This window comes from Gadus morhua, chromosome 14 (genome assembly GCF_902167405.1).
Source record: "Gadus morhua chromosome 14, gadMor3.0, whole genome shotgun sequence".
NCBI lineage: Eukaryota > Metazoa > Chordata > Actinopteri > Gadiformes > Gadidae > Gadus > Gadus morhua.
The window spans coordinates 9,959,883-9,969,882 of NC_044061.1; the positions used below are offsets into that span (position 1 = coordinate 9,959,883).

General features: G+C 48.3%; 1 protein-coding gene across 1 annotated transcript in view; it reads left to right on the forward strand.

The window, feature by feature from the left end:
* The window catches only part of elp4 (elongator acetyltransferase complex subunit 4), a 53,989-nt gene that overhangs the window by 42,626 nt on the left and 1,363 nt on the right, over positions 1–10,000 (forward strand). The window lies entirely within an intron of this gene.

The following is a 10,000-nucleotide window of genomic DNA, read 5'->3' on the forward strand; positions in this document are numbered from 1 at the left end:
CTTTTTTTTTCACTGCCTTCACCTCAGGCCCCCAGATCAGTGTTTTAATGGCAATAGTAATGCCTTACAATTAGCACTCACACAGTGCTGTAGGTGAGACAGTGGCTGACGTGTTTCAGGCTAAATAAAGAAAACACCAAAGTCCACGGGTCCTGGTGCTTCCAAGAGCTAGGGGTTATGGAGGGGTGTGTGTGGGGTGGGGTGGGGGGAGGGGGGGGGGGGGGGGGTTGCGGTGTATGGAAGGTGGTGAATCTTTTGACAGGGCAGTTAAGGTGATGTCTCATTCTCTGTGACATCTCGGATACCCTAAAGGTGGTTTTGCCCACTGCCTACCCAGGATGCACCTCACCAAGCTGGAGCTAAATTTACACACCCCACCTGCCCACAGGGAAGTGGGGCAGCACGTAGGGGGCGGGGGGGGCAGGATAAGGTGTGTGTTTGTGTGTGTGTCTCTGTGGTGAGTGTGTTATGTGTATTTTGGTATGGGGGTGACTAGGATGGGGAGAAGGTAGACTTTATCCTTTAGTAAATACCTGCATTTATCCCGATTTTCAACACCATTTTTGTCCCCTTGTTTATAGTAAGTCCCTTTAATATAATAGCAAGCTATTATATTATATTATACTAAATATGTATCTTTGAGTTTAATCCAGAGTGGAGCTGGTGCAGATGACAGGCTAGGTGGCTTATATTCCACCCTTCTGAGAGTTTAGTAGGTTAGTGGAGCACAGAACGTCAGCCCCTAGCATTCCCACTTCCAACACAGTCCAACCAGTGTTCCCACTGAAAGCTTCCAGCTGGCTTACTTTATTATAAAGATATGGGCTGCCACTTGATTATGACAAAAACTATTGGGTGAAAAAGCTGGACAGATTGTAGTTCATAATTGTATAATTAATAACTTATATAGTGTGGTTGCCATTTAACTTCTCTGCTCTTTAATATTGCCACAAACATTGGAAAGCTGTGAATCGTCTTTGTCCTATGTTGCAGATTTTGCCATAATACATCTGGCCACAGAGAACGGAGGCGTAGTGAGAAACTGTTCTCAGCACCTTGAAACCAGAGGTTGCCATGTTGCCAGTCCCAAATGGGATATTTTGTTTTGCAATTAAAAAGTTTATTTTTGCTGCTCATCATTTCTTGGATTACCTATTATGCCAAGTGGATGCACAATAAAACAGTGAATGAAAGGTGTTATGATGACTAGAGGGGGTTGATGCAGAGTCTTTCAATTGGAATGTGTTGTCTTATGTTTATTTATTCCTGCACTCGTTTCACCTCTGGTTGAAGCGGGGAAAACAAACTCAGAAACTGGTCCTTTTAAAGATGTGCACATTTAGGCACATGCAGTCAAACAGAACGTTGACTATGGTAGATGCTCTCTTGTGACGGATCTATTTGCCCGTGGGCTGATGTAAAGTGAATGGTCTTAGAAGGTCTAGGCTGGTCTATGTGTGGCCCGGCTGGTCCAAGTCAGCAGTAATGACTAGCTTGAGCCGGCATGCCTGTTAGTGTGAATGGGGTTACTCTGGGCAACACCTTTTCAGCTGGGGCCTATGAAGTCCCCAGTATGGTGGTCTTTGTCTGCACAAGGGCTGTCCTCTCAGCAAAAAAGAGTTGTGTTTTTTTGTGAGGACTATCAACTGGTGATGGATTATACCCCCATCCCCCAACTACCCCCACGCCTCCCCCCTTCTTCTTCTTCTACATCTGGGCAGTCAAACTGACATGGATGCAGACACACACGCACACACCATCAACCTTCAACTTAACAACTAAGATACAGCTAAGAATCATTCACTTGGATATCATTGATTTTATGATGGATTTATATATATCCACACCAATTTATATATATTCAAACTATAGCTTGAAAAATCCCTAGAGATATTCAACATAACTTTGCATATACTGGTTAAAGTAACTGACTGTAACTACACCTGGTTGAAATCTGAAACCTACCTGGTCTTTCCGTAGTCCCTCCGTATAGTCGCAACCAAGATCATTTTCCCGATTTGATAATGGTTTTCCTCAGCCAAGCACTCCCTGGTCTATAAAATGATCCAATACGTGATAACTTTGTAGTATATACAACAAGGAAGTAGCTCAATTATACACCAGTCCAAACCAGAAACTGTTCTCCAAAACAATAAACACACCAAAAAAACGAAGTTATTACTTTATTTACAACTGCCACCTCATTCTTATTGCGAATGGCCCCAAACTCACTTGCCTTCATCTCCTTTAAATTGATCTATTCTTCGTTACATTACCTTTATCAGGCACAAGCTTTGTCCAAGGCGACTTGCAGCAAGTGCATTCAACGATATAGATGAACCCCAAAAAGGGGCAAGAAGCACTTAAGTGCATATAACTTTAATTCTTGCAGTAGGACAGAACAAAAAATGGATGCCACTTAAGGCAGGTGTGCTGTCTGTTTGCTCCACGCTGCCTGCTTATACATGCCTTGCATGATTTTGTACTGACAGTACACATCGACCTGGCAGTGGCAGGTGATGCACTTGTGCACCTTCACCCATGTGCTCTTACTTTGTAACAGCTTCTACTTTGGCTTCCCTCGATTTGCTTGGTGGCGACAATAAATAAACCGAACAATATTACAATCGAATGTAATACCACAGTTAAATCGTTCAGAGCTGTTCAACTTTAGCGATGCCAGCCACGACACCAGCCTCACGCTATGATAATGGTAATCCCTCAAAAGGGTAGTAGTAAAGTCACTTGTTCTCTTTCACTTTCAGCCCGTTTCTTTGAGGAAAAAACAGGTTTTCCGTCTCCCCGACTAGCCTGTTGCACAATAACCTACCACTGCTATGAGTGAAAGACGAACTGCTGCTCCACCCCTTCTCATGAGGTCACCCCTCTTACCCCGGGTGACACAGTAACCTCCAGACGACCTTTCCCTTTGCCCAATGTTACGGCTGTGAACACAGTGAAACCCATCCGAATGCGCAGGGAGAGAGAGGCGAGTCCAATCGTGGGTTTCTGCAGGAGACCAGGGGGTTACTTCGGGGGAAGGCCAAGTTCTGTGGCACGGTTTGGCTTTTGTGTGCGTTTTGTGTGGTGTTGCAAACGCGGCTTTATGACACACGCATACGCAAGTGTTTATGTGTCTGTCTGTGAATGTGAATGTGGGTGCGCGCATTGCATTTTCCACCGTAAGTGCGACGGAGAAAAGCATGAATAATGCATGTTAAAATATCTTGCTAATGCCTTAGCCTTTTATTCATGCAGGGGGATGCTGTGTGTGGCGGTGGAACTCACTGCCTTGTATTGTCAAAGGAATTCCACACAGTTTCTAACTCACGCGTCCCCTTCCATAACGTTATACCGTGTATATATTTGATCCACATCGTAAATATTTACAAGTCACCGTTTTTATGACCCAGAACTAAATCTGCAATGATCCATTGTTGAGGGTGCAGTAAGGCATGGCCGTTTGCAAATCGAGTTGGTTTGTCCGTTTTAAGATGATACAAAAGCGGTTTATGCACATGCATCACACACGGCACTTGCTTTTAGGTAGCAGGCGCCTGGATTGCACTTGCTGATATGCTCTTACAACAGGGTGTCAGGGCTGTTTTAACCCGGCAACTACCCTATCACAGTCATCGTTTGAGGGGTAAAATGTGTGTGTGTGTGTGTGTGTGTCAAGAGAGGGATGGAGGGCACCAGAGGTCCCCCAGATATGCTGTCATAACCCATGCTGCTCCGCTCTCTGCTACAGGACTATTGGTAGTGAAGGCAGCACTTACACATGTTTGTACTCTTTGCCCTCTACCCCCTCTCTCCCTCTCTCCCTGGGCCGCCATGTCGCTCTGGGGGGACCACCGCTCCCCGGCTGTGTGCCTAGGGTCCGTAACACCAACTCACCCTGCCGACCCCCCACCGGGGTCAGCAGAATGCCCTCCTCCCCCCCCCCCCCAACCCCTTCACCCTCTCACCCCTGGAATGCCCACGGTCCAAAAGCAACCCGCATGGCTCTCTCCAAGAAGGCGAAACAAAACGGAACAGAAAGGGAGACAAAGGGCCCCCATGCGGTCCTCCTCGTCAGGGCTCTGGACACGAGAGGCCCCCAGAGGAGGGCTTCAGACCAAGACGACGGGGAACGTGATAACAAGCAAGTTGTTGTTGTTGTTGTTGTGGTTGTGTTTACAGTACTGTAACACTTCAGCCCTTTTCTTTCTCTGTCCATCGGCGTATAACACAGAGAGGAGGGCTCACTGATTCCCCTGCTTGTTATAGCCAGTAACGTGACAGATGCTATCCATTGCTATTTGACGTGATCCTATGGAGCGTAAAGGGTAAGTGAGTAGCGATCCGTCTTATGAGGAGCAGAGGGAAAACAGACATTCCAGTCCGTATTAAATACCGACCGGAATATTGCGTGCTTTATCAAGTCCCTGTTCGGACTTGCTCACAGCCCCCTGTTGGATTTTGGAACCTCAGTAGAGTTATGAGTTCCCCCCCCCCCCCCCCCCCCCCCCTTACCGTTCTGGTAACTTTGGTGGGAAACTAATCAGAGTGCTTACTCATCTTTACCCGCCCGTCTTCCGGCGCGCTGTCAGACGCCATTAGCGGTGCGGCGGGCTGAGCCGTGGAGCCCGTGTTTGTATGCGTCTGCTGCCCCACCCCAACCCCACCTGACTGGTTGGTGCGCCAGCCTCCAGGATTATCCCGGGTCAGACAGCAGGTGACGAGGCAGGCAGGTGACCATCACTCAATTAGCCCGCAGGGAAACACGAGACCCGCTCCAGATTCTCCTCCTTAACTTTTACCTTCTTTTTCTTTGTTTGGTGTTTTTTTTGTGCTCTCTCTCATTCCCCCATCTCTTTCTTTGTCACACATATACACAGGAATAGACCACGGCATGCAATAGGTTAAAGGAGCAATTCCTTATACGGTATACTTCAATGAAGACATTCAATTGAAATAGAATGGGCATGAGGGAGGTGGGTCTTCTCTGTACATCATGTTTGGATTTCTTTTTTCAACACAGTGATTTATTTTAATAAAAATATGCACTTCCATCTGGACTTGACTTCTCCTGTACGACCCAATAGAACCGGCTCGTGTTCCTCGATCAATTTAACACAACCAGAGCAAACCGAGCCAGATCGCAGACAGCACAAGGTTAATGGGGAAACGAAGAAGATAGAATTCCTGTGGTGATTTTTTTTTTTAACGAACGAACACAAAGAAAAAAAACGTTGTCGGTATAAGAAAAGAAAGAGAGAGAGAGAGAACCTAAGAAAAGATTATCATTATTATTGAAGAATTCCCAGGACCAGCAGGACCAAAGCTCCCCTAGTCAGCAGGTTAGTCTCGGGGCAAAGCCCGGGATCATGTTGCACTCCCTTTGTGATCACAAAAGAAGAGGAAGGCCGGGCTTCTCGCCCACCTTTGTTAGGCGCAGGTGGGCTAGAATTACCAAAGTGATGGGATTTATGCTCGGCCGTTGCTGCCATTTTCTCTCACTTGCTTGGACGGAAGTGTTTTCTGAGATTGCCTCCAAGCCCAGTGTGATATGTGTTTGTTCTGGAACAGAAAAGAACATCACATTATGTTGGTTGGTAAATACTGGTTGCAATCGGGTGCAAGAATATGATTTCCCAAACAATGTGTGGAAACTTTATAGGTGTGAGGGATTACGGTGTTGTGGAGGAGATTTGTCTCGCTGTTGGCCTCTGCATAGTGCACCGAGTCTGGCAGATTTATATCCATTAAAAAAAATGGAAAAATTGCAATATTGACCCCGTGGACCCTCGGTAGAAATGGAAATGGACAATAGACCTATCCTGGACCCCGATTACTTCACACTGGCTGCACCGTAGCCCGTCAACTCTGGGAGATGGAAAGCGGTAATTTCCGTCAGTGGATCGCGGATGCCTTGCTCAGATATCCCAGCCGTACTGTGATTAATCCTAATGGTAGTTTAATAAATGTCTAGAATGCCCACCCATGCATGTGTGTTTACTGTACAGCATGTAGAATGCTGTGTGACTCCCTGCGCGAGGATTACGGCAGGCTAATACCGCGCTCTGTTTCTGTGGTCTCGCGTTTCAGTGACTTAATGGTTCTTATGGGCTGGAATAAATTAACAATGATGGCGTTAAGTAGGTGTTTATGGTAAACACTGAGTCACTTCCCAGAGTGCGTTCTGACATGAGGTAATCTGATTGAAACAGCCAATCCAAACGTCATGTGTTCCCAACCCGGGGTGTTGGGTTTCTCCCGGTTGTAAGCCGTACAGTGACACGGGCCTTTTGAAAGTGTGGCTAAAACTCTGTGGAAGAAATGACTCGTTAAATTAGCACTTAATACTCCAGTCATTAGCAAGCCGTTACCGTCAGTGGAATTCCTTTGATGGTGCTGCTTTGTGTAAGCAGGCTTGGCCCTAAGCTCTAGCTGGGCTATTTGGATCATGAAAATTATGTTCTTACATAAAGATTTAACAGGGCGGGCAAAATGCTCCAATCCGTTGCCTGCCAGGCCCCTTTTGCAGGCTTCCCATTGGCCACTGAAGTGGACGGTACACCCATCCTGCCGTACCTTTTCAGACTTGTTAGTGACACAATTCCCCCCCCACATCAAACATCTCTATCTCGCCGGGCTCCCTGTTCATTAAGTCAGGTAGGATGTTTTTCTACTTAGCCATCTATAGTAGGATGGAGTGTTTGGGGGGGCGGGGCGATATTTGCAGCCCTTTCAGGCAAAGCCGGTCCATGGGCCGGCCCCAAGGACTGGTTTCAAGTGGTCAGTGCTCATTTGGGGGCTTTCACCCTTCACCCCCTCATCAGCATGACCTCAGCCCCCCTGGGCGTGAAGCCCGGCTCAAGGCAAACCTTTGGCTGGACGGACACTTCCAGCACAGCCAAACACACACTTTATCTCTCATGCACCCACGTGTATCTCTCCGTAAGTATTCAAACATACCTCTCACACACACACACTAGCACTAGCGGCCAAAACGTATTCACACAACCCAACCCCCCACCCCCCATGTGCCAGAGCCCACAGCCTTTTACCACCAATCCCTCTTCCCTGCCCCCATCCCCTCTCTTCCTATTTAGTCCCTCTGTCTCTGCACCCCCCCCCCCTCCCCTCCCCTCCCCTCCCCTCCCCCAACCCCTCAAGGTTGCCAGGCAGCAGAGGAAAAGACTTTACACACTCATAATACACCCCTCCATGCCTCCGAGGGTTTGCCGGATGTCCTTGTTTACATCACGGGGCGCTCAGGTCGTGGGGGGGACTCAGCAGTCCTGTGTGTGCCCCAGACTCTGAACTACAGTGTCAATATGTGTCCGTGCTCTGTGTGAGCCCTAGGTCTGCAGTATTGGCCCCTCGGTTACTGACTAGGAGGTGAATGTCTGCATGCAATGAGGATAATGTGTGCAACATAGTTGGGTATGCACGTACGCATGGTTTTTAAACATTAGTTTGTTTTACATTTGTATAAATTGTAAAGCATGCTCTATTTGGTTTTATTTGAATTCATGTTTTAGTCCCAATCATTATTGGTTGGCGTTAGATAACATTTCTGAAAGGCTGCAAAATCAACTATTTCATGACCGTCCAGGGATGGCTGTTGTCAATGTTAGTGGGCCCTGCTTTTCCCTCTGCATGTCAAATTGATCGATCAGTGTTGTCTGCCCCCCTCCCTAACTTTGATGTAGCTATCGATTGTTCTGGTCTGCCCCAGAACTCAAAAGGTTATCGTAGCCGCACTTCTGGATTGGTTTGACCTTCGCTCCGCACATGCTCAGTGGGCTCCCCCGAGCGCACAGCCAAACACACGGGCGAGCCAGGTCTGTGGGTGCGTGACAGCTAGACAACGGTGTGATGTCTCTCTCTTTTTTTTTTTTTTTTTTTACTCACCCACTGAGGACGATGTATATGTGATTGATTTTTCCTCCCTTCCCCTTCTCTCTTTCTCTCTCTCTCTCTCGCCGCTGCCACGTTTCCGCTGCACTGCACTTAGCAGAACGGAGTCCGGGCTTGATCAATGCATTGTTTTTCTTTCTCAATCACACTCGAGTGAGCCCGAGACACGAAAGGTTACCCAGGTGAGGTTTGGCAGGGACGGCGGAGCCTCTGCAAGGTTTCTCCTCAAGGCCACTTCCCTTGGAGTTTTTCTTGGATATTAGACAATTTTTTGTATCGCTGTTTGTTCATGTGTGTTAAAGAGGGGAAGTTATTTAAAGAGCGGCAACTTAAAAAGAAAAAAGATAGAAAACAGGAAAAGCACGGCCGTCAAAGCGTTTGATGGTGTCTCACTATTAAAATCGCGCTGTCTTCGTACGACCACGACGCCTATCCAGACAACCGCATATTATGTATCGGTTGTCAGTGCTCTTGTGTTGAGGTGATCAGCCCTGCCACCCCCCCCCCCCAGCCCACTCAACCCCATGGCTTTTGTCACCTCACCTTACCATCCCACATTAAATTATAGGGCCTTAACGACGTCTAAGGGCTTCACCTGCCCCCAGATAATCTGTGGGGCAGCATGACAGCCCTTTCCTCTTGTTTCCTCTGCTCGCCTGACAAGCGCACTCCTGACACGCACACTCACACACGCACGCACACAATCTCACAAAGGGAAATGTGGTGGACAGGCAGGAGCGGGCCGCTGGGGGTATATGACACGCCCCCGACCGCAGCAGTGCACCACGGTTGAACATACGTTTCCATATCTGACGGGACTAATTAAAGAGACGTTGCCAGGGCGAAATGGTACTCAGTATAGTTAATCCGGAGGTACATCCCCATTGAAATAATACTACAAATGGTTTAAATGTTAGTTAAAGAGAGAAGATGTATGCCAGTAATAGTTCTAGTTATAGTAAAGGAAAACATAACTCAAAGAGTACAGATAGTACATTGATAATTAAAACCTCACTGGAGAGTTAGACATATCCCACTCCAAATAAGACTGAAGTCAAATATACGATGAGCTACATCTATTGCGGTTATGCAGCTTTTCATACCTTTAGAGACTTGTTGGCAACACAAATTCTCCCCACTTCAAACACCCTCTGTATCTGGCAGGCGCCCCGGCCTTTAAGTCGGGGAGGATGTTCTACTTCGTTATCTGTTGCGGTGGTGGGCTTTGCCCTCTCAGGCAAAGCCGGACCACGGGCCGAGCCCAAGGACTGGTTTCAAGAGCTCAGTGCTCATTTGGGAGCTTTGTCACCCTTCACCCCATCACCGGTGTGACCTCGGCCCCTCTGGCCGTGGGGCCCAGTCGAACCACGAACCTTCCCCCCCCCCCCCCCCTCGACAGATATGTTCTTCACAGCCACACACACACACTTGTCTCACCTACACACGTGTATCTATCGTTGCGATATTTGAACACAGCTCTCCGTCGTGGCACATACGCGTATATCTCCATACACAGATAAGATAATACATTACACATGTATTGTTTGCTGATAACGAAGCTGTTAAACCCTGGGAGCCCGACACTTAGTCATTAGGAAGCAGATAAGTATCTTCGGGGAGTGGGAAGGCCTGAAGCCCAGCGGCTGGGGGGGGGGGTTAGCCGGGATGAGGACGACTGAGGGGGCAGGGGGCCGGGCCGGGTCGGGGCGGGGGGAATGGAATGGAGCTTTTTGGACCATCAGGTCTCGGATGTCACAGCAGATTCTTTCAGGGGGAAAATTACAGGGTTTTACTTCCAGAGCACTCGCAGAGACGCTCATGTTGCTCCGGTATTTTTTCCCTCCAACCGTCAGGCCCCGGCCTCCGCCGCTGGGAGAAGAAAACGTGTGGCGGCGACCATTGTCCGTCTCGCACACTCGACTCTGGAGATACTTCACTTCTCGCACTTTAAACGTCGCTCTCCGGGACTTTGTCTGTGGAGTGCCATTGGCAGCTCCTCGAGAGCGGCGTCGGCCCTCTTAAGCTCTGCAGAGTTTAGCGTGTTAGCGTTGGGGGGGCTTTACGTGAGTGGCCCTCATTAACCTCCTCGCGT